Source organism: Tursiops truncatus, chromosome 18 (assembly GCF_011762595.2).
Source record: "Tursiops truncatus isolate mTurTru1 chromosome 18, mTurTru1.mat.Y, whole genome shotgun sequence".
Classification (NCBI taxonomy): domain Eukaryota; kingdom Metazoa; phylum Chordata; class Mammalia; order Artiodactyla; family Delphinidae; genus Tursiops; species Tursiops truncatus.
Window position 1 is genome coordinate 74,393,170 of NC_047051.1, and position 12,641 is coordinate 74,405,810.

Below are 12,641 nucleotides of genomic sequence, written 5' to 3' on the forward strand. Positions count from 1 at the left end.
GGGCTAATAACACACTCTGGGAAGGCTCACCCCAAGGAGTACTTCCCAGAACTTATGCTGCCAGTGTCCTTGTCCCCACGGTGAGCCACAGCCACCTCCCGCCTCTGCAGGAGACCCTCCAACACTAGCAGGTAGGTCTGGTTCAGTCTCCTATGCGGTCACTGCTCCTTCCCCTGGGTCCTGATGCGCACACTACTTTGTGTGTGCCCTCCAAGAGTGGAATCTCTGTTTCCCCCAGTCCTGTTGAAGTCCTGCAATCAAATCCCACTAGCCTTCAAAGTCTGATTCTCTAGGAATTCCTCCTCCCGTTGCCGGACCCCCAGGTTGGGAAGCCTGACATGGGCCTCAGAACCTTCACTCCAGTGGGTGGACTTCTGTGGTATAAGCGTTCTCCAGTCTGTGAGTCACCCACCCACCAGTTATGGGATTTGATTTTACTGTGATTGCGCCCCTCCTACCGTCTCATTGTGGCTTCTCCTTTGTCTTTGGATGTGGGGTATCTTTTTCAGTGAGTTCCAGTGTCTTCCTGTCGATGACTGTCCAGCAGCTATTTGTGATTCTGGTGTTCTTGCAAGAGGGAGTGAGAGTGCGTCCTTCTACTCCACCATCTTGGTTCCTAATCAAGAAATAACCTTTCTTATGAAATTTCCTTATTTAGCTTTTTAAAAAAATATTTTTAGCTTTTTAAAAAAATATTTTCTGCTTATAAAAGTTTCTCACCTTTATAACATTTTAACTTTAAAAAATATTATAAGAAAATCAGCTGGGTACTATTGAAACTGCATTTGACAGGGTGAGGCTCAGGAAGATTAAGTAATTTATCCGAAGAAACACAGCAAGTAGGGTTTTGGATTCATGCTGTCTGACTCTCACCTCTCTCCCTAGAAATAAATACAAAATTGCAAATATTCTCTTTCCATAGAATAATTACTCTTTTTTTCAAGTAATAGCAATTATATAACTAATGAATTAAGGTCCTGCTTAAGGCTCTCAGTTATCAGGGAAATTTGATAATTTTACCTGAAATTAGCAGACGTTGTTATGTTAGAAGGGTTACCTGTGTTTCAAAAGTTTCTACATTTTGAATTGAATAGCAAATTTTAGCAACATGTTTAGATACCATATTCCATAGTTTAGGAAGAGGATTTTAATTAAGGTTTAGAAGGTGCCCTTCATGACAGAGTATAAGATGAGGGTAGTGTTTGCTAATTTTTGGTGCCCCTGAGAATAATGATTCACATGTAATTTTTGTTCACCGTGAAACACCATACATACATAACCAACTTTTCATGTTAAGATTCTTGAAAGTGGACCTCCCATAGCACGTAACTCTATTTCTAAAACACCAGTTTATTGTAACCATATAATCCAGTGTCGTTCTAAATACAGCTCAAAGCCATAACATACCTGTGAGCCAAGATTAACATCTGAGCTCTGAGGTCAGCCTTCTCAGAGAAAGACAGATACATGTGAATATAGCTAGGACCTGAAGCATGCAAGAATTTTTTTCTAAATTAACAATTTAAATAAATACAAGTGTATCTGCAGAGTATCTGGAAAACAAACTATCTAAAGAAGGAAAAATGAATTTAAAAAATGGCCTGCAATACCATCGCTCAGGAATGACAACTTTTCAAACTTCTTTTTCAGAGCTTATGTATTTTACATGCCTATTACGTTTACATGGTAAGGGTCCAGCTGTATATGGAATTCTGTGTGTGTTCTTTGCTTCTGATTAAATGCTACTCAGAGTCCATGTCTTGAAAGGAGCACCACCTGTACAATCACCAGTTGCTTGTTTGGGAAACGGATGTTTTCCTAATTTGTACTTTGACAAATGTGGCTCTTTTCCAGGCGGTCCTGATCACAGAGACTGCAGACACACCTCACTGCTTGCTGAGTGTTAAACAGAGGGGCTGGTGGAGAAAGTGGCACGTGTAAAACATGGCTTGAGCTGCAGCCTTCTTGGAACGAGAGGAGACTTCTCTACATTTATTAGCAAGTTATAAAAACAATACAAAGCGAGACAGAAATCAGAGAGAAGAAAATACCTAAGAAAAGAAAGAGAGCAGACAGCCTCTCTTCCAAAACAACACACACCTCAAACTAGAAAGCTCTTTATGGCAAGAGCAAGGTTCGGGAAGATCCTGAGTGAGGAAGGTATTTTTATGGTAGTCATGAATGATTTTTTTGCAAACAGTTCCATTTCACCTCTTCCAGACACAAAGTAGGTCTGCACTTCCTAGGCCTTTCGAGGTTGGGTGGGTGGCCCCAGGTGGCGAGTTTGGACAAATGAGATGAGACAGAAAGTGTCCTGTGTCTTGGCGTGGATTTCACAGCATGACTTTGTCCATTCTTACTCAAAAGATGATTCAGTGTTTATGGGTTTTGTGTATGACCTTTTGGCCTAAGTATTGACTAAAAGTGCCCTCTTTCATATTCGATCATGGAGAGACCTAAGAAAGGTGTTCCAGAGCTAAGGCAGTGGCAGGTGAAGGGAAGCCAGGCACTGCGGTGGAGACAGTTAAAACAGTCACCACCCGTCTCGGGTTTGCGGGACAGTCCCTGATTGTAGCTGTTTGTCCCTGGGTGATTGTCATTGTTATTAGTAACCGTGTCTCCTCTCCAGCGTCCTGGTTTGGATGTTGAGTTATGTCCTGGTTCTACGGACATCACACGTTGACCTCTTCATCAATACCTGTTCTTGTTGCGTGTGTTGTGTGCCTTGTTGATTTCTATCAACCTGGTTGATCTGTTTGGCTACACGTCCCTGTTAGTACTCTTCACGTGTCGTTTTTATTCTGTCTCTTTCAGTTTCTAGCCCCTGCTGTTCTCATTAATGCCCTTTTCCTCTGGATGATTACATACCAGTATTTCTCTGGCTCCTTACTTTTCGCCATCTTGTAAGGAAAACCGTGAAATTCATTATTTCATAAAATTGTCATTACTGTGTAGCCAGTCGTCACGGTAACAACGAAGCAGATACCACCAATACAGGATTATCTTCAATCCGGAAAAGAAAATGACACCCAATATTACTCATTTAAGCTTTTCCAAAGTATTTTCTAGAGCTTCAGACTGGCTATATGTATTGAATACCTCATTCTTTCTTTTCTTTAAAAAATTTAGAAGTCATTCCAAGTGTTTTCTGAAATCGTGACTCTGGAAAATTGGGAACAGCTTAGAGGGAAGAGTCTAAATTCACTTTTGTCCTGTAGTCCCTTTGGAGCAAAATTAGGGCAAGACTCGAAAACGGTGTTAGGATATCACGAATGTAGTCAGATTAACTTCCCAAGCTCAGATTTCTTCATTTTAATTCTCTCGTGTGCATTTTCTTCCTTAACCCTGTACTTTTATTTCTAAATGTCTGTAATGACTAGATATAGGAGTAACTATTTCATAACCTGTATTATGCCCATGTTAAAGAAATGACCAAATATCTATAATTATATGGATGAGAAACTTTTGGGTTCTGGAAGAGCATTATCAAAAAGCCTCTGTTTTTAAAACAGCGTATTTTTAGCATAGACTAAATTACCAGTATATTTTTCTCAATTCATGCTAAGAAAAAAGTGTAAACATTCCACTTAAAAATATGACACATTTTCCCAGAGCTATGCAATCTGAGTCTTATGCAGTGGTTCTCAGCCCTTGCCATGCACTAGAAATACCCGAGTTTTTAAAGACTTAGGAAGGCTTGGTTTTACCGGAGGGTCAGATTTGATGAGCGTAATTGTGAAAGTTCCCCAGGGGATTCTAATGAATCATCAGTGTGGAGAGAGACAGTTTTAGCAGATCCCAGACTTCGGTGTGATGTGCACACATTTTGGGTTGAATCATGTCCCCAAGAAGGTATGGAGAAGTTATAACCCCTGGTACCTGTTGTGAATGTGAGCTTATTTGGAGATAGGGTTTTTGCAGATGTACTTGGTTAAGATGAGGTCGTCCTGGATTCGGGTAGGCCCTAATCCAGTGATTGGCACCTTTGTAAGAAGGGGGACATTTGGACACAGAGACACACAGAGAGGAAAATGCCATGTGAGGACACAGAGTCAGAGGAGACATGAAGCAAGAAGGCCACGTAGAGATGGATGTGGGCACTGGAGTGGTCCATCGACCACCCCAGGAATACTAGGGACTCTGCCAACCACACCAGATACTAGAAGAAGGGAGGACCGGTTCTCCCCTGGAGTCCTTAGAGGCAGCATGACCCTGCCAACACCTTGACTTTGTTTTTTAATAATTTAATGTTTATTTTCTATTGGAGTACAGTTGATTTACAACGTTGTGTTAGTTTCAGGTGTACAGCAAAGTGATTCAATTATACATACACATATATCTATTCTTTTTCAGATTCTTTTCTATTATAGGTTATTACAAGATATTGAGTATAGTTCCCTGTGCATCTTTGGCAGTAGGTTCCTGTTGTTTAGCTCTTTTATATACAGTAATGTGGATCTGTTAATTCCAAGCTCCTAATTTATCCCTCCCTCCACCTTTCCCCTTTGGTAACCATGTTTGTTTCCCAAGTCTGTGAGTCTGTTCCTGTTTTGTAAGTTCATTTGTATCATTTTTCTAGATTCCACATGTAAGTGATACCCTAGCATCATGGCTCTGCCAACACCTTGATTTTGGATTTCTCGCCTCCAGCAGGGTGGGCATGGATTTCTGCTGCTGTCAGCCACCCAGCTGTGGCACTTACTTACAGCAGCACTGGGAAACCGAGACAGTCAGTGCACTGTGGCTACTTGTTGAATTTATTAAAAATAAAGAGGTTCAGTCCCTGCCATCCAGGTACCTAAACCGAGTCCCGGGTGTGGGTCGCGGGTTCCTGAATTTTTACTTGGTTCTCCAGGCCTTGCATTAGGTGGCCAGCTGCGGCGACATCACCTGGGGCTTGGTGCAGGTCCTGAGCCAGATCTCTGGAAGCTGATCAGCTTTTGAACAAGACCCCTGTGTGATTCGTGTTGCTACACTGTGGTTTGAGAGGCCTTGCCTTGAGGAGGAAAGGAGGCGCCCCAAAGCGTGAGCTTGGTTGCTGTAGCCAAGAACATCATTTCTGAGATGAGTTAAGATCTTCAGTCTTCCAGGAAATGGACTTAGTGGATAAGAACAGTGTATTTTCCTAAACAGAAAGGAAAACATAGTTTAAAACTGAGTTCAGGGCTTCCCTGGTGGCGCAGTGGTTGAGGGTCCGCCTGCCGATGCAGGGGACGCGGGTTCGTGCCCCGGTCCGGGAGGATCCCACATGCCGCGGAGCGGCTGGGCCCGTGAGCCATGGCCGCTGAGCCTGCGCGTCCGGAGCCTGTGCTCCGCAACGGGAGAGGCCACAGCAGTGAGAGGCCCGCGTACGGCAAAAAAACCCACAAAAAAACAAAAAAAAACACAACTGAGTTCAACAGAAAATATGATTCACTTGCTTTGTAAATGAAAGTCTGGCCTTCAGGTTCATAAATGGTTAATGTTTCCAGCCTTGCGTTTTGAGTGCTAGGCTATTTTCTTTTCTTTTTCCTTTTTACCTTACAGTCAATGGCCTTTCGTAATGATTGGAAGGAAACATAGCAACAAAACCAATTGTGTGACTTATTTTTCCTGACAATACTGGGCAATGTGCTGTAGGGAAAAAAGAGCATTTGGATTTGTGTTTTGCTGTCGTTGAGCCTTCGTTCGTGTGTTCACCGCTTTCTCTTTCTTCTTCCTCGTCATTCTCACTTGTGTAAATGACCTACTTTGAAGTTTCAAATAAAAAGAAGTTAAATAGGCTTTTATTTGGTTCTTGATTCTGTCTTTTTCTAGCAAATTTGGAAAAGGTCCTGACGTTGAGTGTAACGTGGCTGAGTGTGGAGAAAAGAAAGAGCATTTCCTGTCGTCTTTTTTACTGGTCCACTCACGGGAACTTCTTTAGCTCCAAGGGAAAGCAACAAACTTGCCAATATTTGCACTCTATGAATAGAAGTATTTGACTTAAAATATAAAAAATAAGAAATAAAAGATATTTACCCACTTTTTGAGACATAGGATAACAAATGTTTAAGGGAGCAAATCCTGTGTGTGTGTGTGTGTGTACGTGTACTTAGCTGCTGTACGGAGAAAAAAGAACTTCCCCTCTCCCCTCCTGAGTTCTTAACTGAGACCCCCTGTAATAAAAGGCAGATTAACAAGAGAAAAACAAACAGAAGTTTACTCACTGTATACCTCTTTTATGCACCAGAGGGAAATTAGCAACCCAAAGAGGAGGCTTAGAATTCAGGATTCAATACCATTTTACAAGGGAAGGGGAGGGGGGTGGCCTGTGGAGGCCTCAGGGGAGAGTGATTTTCTTAGGAAAGAGGAATGGGCCTTAGAAGAAGAAGTGGGAGGTGGGATGGTTTGTGACAGAGTTTGTCTGAGTGTGGGATCCACCTTCTCTGGCTGATGAAACTCCTGGGGCTGGAGGGTGAGGGGTGACTTATTATGACAGGTGAGTTTCCTTTGGAGGATCTGTCTTGAGGCTGATCAGGGGAGTTTAGAGAAAGCCCCCACCTGCAGCTGGTGTTCGGTAAAACAAGCGACAGAGCACAGTGGCACATTTTGGGGTGACACGTCCTGAACTCCTGCGGTCATGTTCTGGGGCGGCTTATCGTGTTACCCTTCACTACATAGGATTCTTTCTACCTTCCATGCTTTGTTACCAGCGTGTGATCATTCTCAGTAGGGTTTGATGGCCAAAGATTGTGTGTTTTCTTTTGTTTCTGCTTTTTTAAGTATTTATTTATGGGCTGTGTCGGGTCTTAGTTGTGGCACGTGGGATCTTTGGTTGCGGTGCACAGGCTCTGCGTTGCCGCGTGCGGGCTTCTCTCTAGTTGTGGCGCTTGGGCTCCAGAGTGCGCGGGTTCAGTAGTCGCGGCACTCGGGCTCTCTAGTTGTGGCACGCAGCCTCTAGATCGCACGGGCTTAGTTGCCCCGCAGCGTGTGGGATTCCCAGTTCCCCGACTAGGGATGGAACCCATGTCCCCTGCATTGGAAGGCGGATTCTTAATCACTGGACCACCAGGAAAGTCCTGAAAGATTGTTTTTTAACAAAGACACAAAGTGTGCTGCTGTTGAAACAAAAGACTTTTATGTAATTATTTATTTATCTGAATTTGTAAGCCATTGTACTCTTTTCCACAGGAAGTAATGGCCAGAAATCTTTCAGAATAAAACACCCCCTCTCTCCATAGAGTTACGCTTAAGCTGAGCCAGTTTGGTGATACCTCTGTTTTGTGAACATGGGTGGACTAAAACATCTTTCACTTTGTAACATATGGAAACTCGAACTTATTCTTATGCTAACATTTCAATGTTATCTAATAGGGTAATGTTTTCTCTCTTGAATCTATGGAGAAATGAACAGTGGTTAAGTGGGGGTGCCTGTAATGCTTAAATGACTGACAACTAACAATGGGGGGATTGGTTAGCAGTTATTTAGTACAAACATGACACATAGGGAGATTCAAATAAACCATTCAAGGAACTGTTCTAGAGGAATAGTTAATATCAAAGCACGATATTCAACACTTCATGATTGAAGCTGTATGACAGGTGCCGAAGGGGTGCTGGAGTTGGGTTAATCCAATAGAACAGAGTCCTGGTAGCGGATTCTGGGAAATTTCTTTCCTGAGGGCAGAGCTCTAGGGACAGACATGAGGTGCTACTGAGAATCCTTGATCTGGACCCGTCAAAGACACCACTAAGGGCAGGATGGTATGATCTTTTCTTTACAAGTTGAAGCCTGGCAGATAAATAGATCTCGTGTGTATTTAACAGTGAGGCGTCAGACTATGGTTTACCTAGTGGCAAATTTTGACCCATGATATTGGGAAGTTACCCAGAACACGGGACAAGCGTGGGCTGGACCAGCTAGCAAAGGATTTGCTAACTCCAGCCCCAGCCCCTGTCTCCCTCAGACCCTACCTATGGCTTCCCCAAGGTCAGGGGGCATCACTTCCCCTCAAACCTGGGATGGAGTCACGCTTAGAGTGTTACTTCCCGGGGGTGTCTGCTGGGTTCCCACTCAGGTACCAAGCACTGGACAGCAAGCCAGGCCTCCTGCCCAGCAGAAGTAGCTTACCTCATAGCCCCTCCCAGCCTCTGAGAAGATAAAGGAGCCCCCGCCATTCGGGAGCTGCCCGGCACCCACCGCTAGCCAGCGGTGTTCTGCTGAACGTAAACACCTTTGCCAAGCATCAGCATCAGACACTTTGCATCTGTCGTGGGCAAGGCAAAAAGAAGGTCCCTCCTCTATCCTGTGTGAATACAGACAAAAACATGAGCATCCTTCAAGCCACAGGAATGAACACCCCCCCCCCCCCCAATGGTCAATATCAGTGATGCTGCTCCTAGAGCAATCACATCTTTAGTCTTGCCCCAGTCCTTCCTCCTAAGGGATAAGACTTTGGAGACGAGTCATAGAATGAACCCAATGTCCTGACATCATCTGATCCAGAGAAAAGCCCCGGTTCCTGGAACCCACTTCAAAATTCCCTAATGCAGGCCCCAGTAGTATAATGAGTCCTTCTTACTGAGGTGCCCTTCAATCCCATGGGGCATGCATTCCCCCTCCGTGCAGTGAGCGCCACCCAGACTTGCTCAACTTCAGGAGAATTCCTGGGGTTCCCGGCTGGAGGGCAGCACCTTTCTCTCCCCACCTTCACACATGCTTGTTTCCCTCCCCTTCTGGCTAATTAAGTTGCTTCTTGAATCCCAGCTGGTTTATTCTACTCTTCCCAGCCACGTGATCAGTGCCCCGCCATTTTCCAACAGACGTGTTGGAATCTGCACTGGGGGATTCCCCGTTCCCTGTTCCCCGATGGGACGCTTGGGTACGGATCACTTTCACACAGCTTTGGGATGCAGTGCTTGAGCCATCCCGCTGCATGCAGCAGGGTTGGTCCTCTTAGGCTCCACCAGCCCTGTGTTGCTGAGCAGATGACCATTCCTGTACCATTACCTGTCTAATACATGACAGTCGTGAGCGCCTAGAAATATTCAGTCCTAGGCTGGATGGGATCCTCGTGCTGGGAAATTGGACCAGTGTTGGACCAGTCCTTAGTGAGCACCCTTCTAAATCAAAATTCCTGTGATACTGTGACTCCTTTTCCTTGAGGAAAAGGCATCTTGTTTTGCTTCTTTGTGATCAGTTATGGACTGCTTTTGCTGAAAGGTAAGCCAGGGTGACTTCTAGATCGTATATATCAGAAAATAATTTATTCTTTTCTGGATTTTGAGCTCTTTTAAAATATATTCAATCTATATATTTCATGGATATCTTGACTGCGTGAATAATTCTGAAATAAAAATGTCACATCTTGACTTTTCTTGAGAATTTGTTCTTCCTGCACATTTCATCTCTCCTTTTTAATCAACTCGAATTATTTTACACGTAGATATTTCTTTCTTTCAGTGACCAGAAGCTTGGATGGTCAGATTGGAAAACGATGGTTCACATTTTATTATTAATTTTGCCTTTATTAATTTTGCCTTGGTTTTTCATAGGCGTCTCCTAGGCTTCTTTAATTCCTTCTACAAAATGGAATGGATTTATGGAATCAGGTCAAATCTCCCCAGCCTGACATTCTAGAGAAAAGTCTGGATCTGATTCAGAGCTTGCGCTTAAGTTTTTGTTTTTTTTTTAAAGTTTCCTCAAAAACAGTTCTGACTATCATACAAGGTTCTGCTCGCAAAGGATTAAAATGACGATTGCAGTTAAGGTGGCCTCACTCTTTCAGTGGAAACTCATCTGGTCTCATAAGCGCTGCTGCCCCACAGATGCTCCAGGCCTTGGGCTCTCTAATCACTGCGCTGTCAAAGCCCCTCTCCACCTGCTGGGGAGTGTTTTGACACAGAACAAGGACTTGGCCCTGGGCAGCCTCTGATCCCTGCAGCAAATAAAGCTGCTGATTGTCACACATCCGCCTCCCTCCTCCAACTCCCCTCGGGTTCATTCTGCTTGACTCGTTTTACTGGTAAACCTTTAACTTGATTTCTTGTATTGATTTTGATGTTCATCAGGCTGGCTCCTTTGAGTGTTTCTAGAGATAAAAAGTAGTGCTCAAGTCAGAGTCCTTTGCCAAATTCAAGGCTTTAATTTTTTTTCTTACCTTGAGCACACTTAAGTCTTCTCTTCTTGTTATTTAAAGATCTGCACCATAATCACAAAAGAACAGTGGCCGACAGCTGTGGGGCTGAAGGTGGGGCTGCCTTAGGTCAACCTGCGCTGCTTTGTTTTCTAGAATGACTTAAAAAAAAAAATTCAGGCTTTGACTTACAGGGATGGGCCTCAACGGCTGCCCGGAGGGAGGCAGGGAGGTGGGGTGTGTGGGGGAGGGCAGTCTCAGACCTCAAATGTGGACCAGATCTGCATGCGGAGACTAAGGAAATGCAGAGGAGAGATTTGCAAAGGTTGTGCTTTCCTTCTGGTCGGAGCCTCTCATCCACACTGTGGTAAGTGGGTCAACTCTAGTTCGCGCTTCCTTTTAGGAGAGGAGGGAAAACCTGTGCAGAACTAACCCTGCATTTTCCACAAGCTACTTTTAAGTCCCTTATTTGAACTTTAGAATGTGTGTATTTCACTCTCAAACTTTTTTGTTTGTTTTGGTTTCTGTTTTTGCTTTTGCTTTTTTGATAGTTAGGTTCAGCATAGTTTAATGCAATTGCTTTCTTGAAAATCTTACCTCTACCTAAAACTAAAAATAACAGCTGAATTCTGAAAGTCTTCCTGAGGGAATCATACATAAAGAAGGAGTTATTGGCAAAGGTCTGAAAGACAAAGAAGGAAAGAAGGTGATTTTCTCAGTTAAAAATGCTTTGGCAAATTTTTATGTGTAACCTAAGATTGAAGCTTGTGGTGGAAAATGGTAACTTTTCTTCTTGGGGAACAAGTAAACGTACATTTTAAAGGCCACTGTAATGTATACAGTGCAACTTAAAATTACACACACTTGTCTTTGTTTTCACAAAACATGGTGTATTTTTTGTAGGATTCTAGCATCTACATTGTCTGAATTTTTCCAACCTTGAAAGTGACTTAAAAAAAAGTAATAGCTACCCTTTATTAACGCTTCCTATGTGCCAGGCTCTGCTAGTCCTTCATATGCATTGTCTCGTTACATACTCACAACAAACTCATGAGTTAGACATTTTTGTTACTCCCTTAAAATATATTTATGTTAAAGTCGTACATACCATGGTTAAAGTAAACCAAATGCAACGAAAGGGCTCATAATAAAAATCTGTCGTCTCTGGCCCCATCGTGTGTTCATCTAGTTTTGCACCCCAGAGACAACCATATTTGTTTTCAGTTCTTGACGCAGTTACTTCCAGATTCCTAACAATGTACCAATATGGCAGTGATTTTATTCAGACATTGTCTGTTGATACCAGCTGTGATGGATGAGGGTTTAGTTCATCCCGTACCTTCCTTTATGCCTTCCTCTAGCTCCCTTTCGTAAATACATATATATTTATATGGTGTATGATATTTGTGTATATTTATTGTGTATAATATTTGTGTATATTTAATATAAATATATATTCAACCGAGTGTATATATATATATTATATAAATATACATAATATATATTCAACTGAATATATATTATTTATTACTGAACATAAATATGTGTGTGTGCACATTAAAATTAACCATATAGATGGTTAATTTTGGTTTCTTTCCTGATCAGTTATCATTGTAACCTCAAAAAAAAATACTTAAACCTGCATCTATGGTTCTATCGGCCATAGAGAATATTTCTTAACTGACCATTTTATAAAATACAGTTGTTAGTTCTCTCACCCTTTCACGAGCTGTCATCCCTTCCCCTACTTTCCAGTCTCTACCAGCCACACCTTAATTTTGATCCGCTTGAAGCATATGAAACTGCTGACAGGCCGTGGCCTTTGACCTATAAAGATGGCAGTTCCATATGGTCATGTTCAGTTTGGCTAAAATTACATTGCATTTCATAACCATTGTTAAGGCTCCCATACTTACGGACGACCAATTAATATTAGGCATATTCTATGATGTTATAAACGTGTTTAGAAATAGGAACGCACAGTGTGAAAGATGAAGTCTTCCTTTTTACTAGCCCTCTACGTTCTTTATTTTAGAATGGTTTCTCGTTTGAACGGTCCACTGTTTCCTTATCCAGAGATGCAGCTGCTCCACCTTTGAAAATACCATACATTTATTCAGTGCTACTCTCAGTACAGGCAAGGCTCGTCACTAGTATTTTGGAGACAGCTGTATCGGTGAGATAAATGAGGAAGGTGAGCCGTGATCAGTATCGGTGTCACTTCCATTTATCTACTGTGCAGATACTTATGGAGCACCTAGGATGCACCAGACACCGCAATAAGGCAAAGAATAAATCAGACACAGGTCCCGGACTTCAAGGGGATGATACTCTAGTGTGGCCAAATTGAGGCATTTTGCAAAATAGCGGAGGGACTGTGTGTGCGTGTGTATTAAACTTAGGCTAGGATGCCATCCAGATTCATTGGGATTTTAGAACTTGCTTAGATTCTCCTGTGAGCTGTGACTTTTGGTTTTTTACCGAATGCTGATAGATAGAGTACAAATAACTTTGTTTTACTCTAATAATAGTTGTGTTATCTCT